Source organism: Lithobates pipiens, unplaced genomic scaffold (genome assembly GCF_037356315.1).
Source record: "Lithobates pipiens isolate NorthernLeopardFrog02 unplaced genomic scaffold, aLitPip1_a1.2 Scaffold_16, whole genome shotgun sequence".
Lineage (NCBI taxonomy): Eukaryota > Metazoa > Chordata > Amphibia > Anura > Ranidae > Lithobates > Lithobates pipiens.
In genome coordinates, this window is record NW_027507748.1 from 456,237,244 (window position 1) to 456,238,077 (window position 834).

Consider the following 834-nt stretch of genomic DNA (forward strand, 5'->3'; position numbering starts at 1 on the left):
CACTTCCAGTAGCAGTGTCCTCAGTCATAGGTGCCAGAGGCAGGGGAACTCGTGGAGGTGGTGGGGGGACCAGTGTCCAAGAAGATAATGAACAGGGGAAAAAAAACTCCCAGTCCCCAGGGTAGGAAATTAACTCAGAGGAAATAGTTACTTTGTATAATTATACTGCGGGATAGCTTGGGAAGAGCTGTTTGGAACCAAAACTGAGGAGTAAAGTGATTGATACACAATGCCATATTTGAATTTCACTTTTGCCTCAATTGGGCTTTAAATGTCAGCATAGCCTGACAGTTTAAGTGACTGTAGTGTGAATGAGATATGGCTATATGGCAGTAGATAAAAACACTTGCTTCCCTTTTCCAGGGAAATCCCTATCTGGAATAGAGCATACAGCATATTTATCCATTTAAGTACACAGTAATTAAGGAACCCAATTTCTTTATTCATATTAAAATATAAAGTCATGTATGCCTTAAATAGCTTTTATTAGCAAATGCAAATACTCATTATTTTTTTTTAACATTGTACAAATGTCCTCATTCAAACATCTTTTGCCCTAAATAAATTGCATATTGAAAGCTTTTCAGAAAATATCCACAACAACTTATTTATTAGACAGCTTTCCTTTTAACAATCTGACAAAGTGCACTGTCAGTGATGATTAATTAAGGTCAATGAACCTCAAGGCAGCAATAATGTTCACTACGTGTAATGTGCAGTGTAAAAAGACTTGTATGATGATCTCCCAGAATGCTCTAGTGTGGAAAGTAGGAGTGACCTTAATTAATCACCTACAGAGAACAAATCTTAAACACTGCTGTGTTCATACACTCC

The 834-nt window shown here is 37.2% G+C and overlaps 1 protein-coding gene across 3 annotated transcripts in view; it reads right to left on the bottom strand.

Moving 5' to 3' along the window:
• Positions 1-468: 468 nt before the first annotated feature.
• The window catches only part of CUL4A (cullin 4A), a 121,043-nt gene continuing 120,677 nt past the window's right edge, over positions 469-834 (bottom strand). For all 3 annotated transcript variants that reach the window (XM_077482852.1, XM_077482851.1, XM_077482850.1), the window contains exon 21: positions 469-834. This exon is cut by the window's right edge and continues 806 nt beyond it. The gene's annotated coding sequence lies outside the window, so the exon portion shown is untranslated.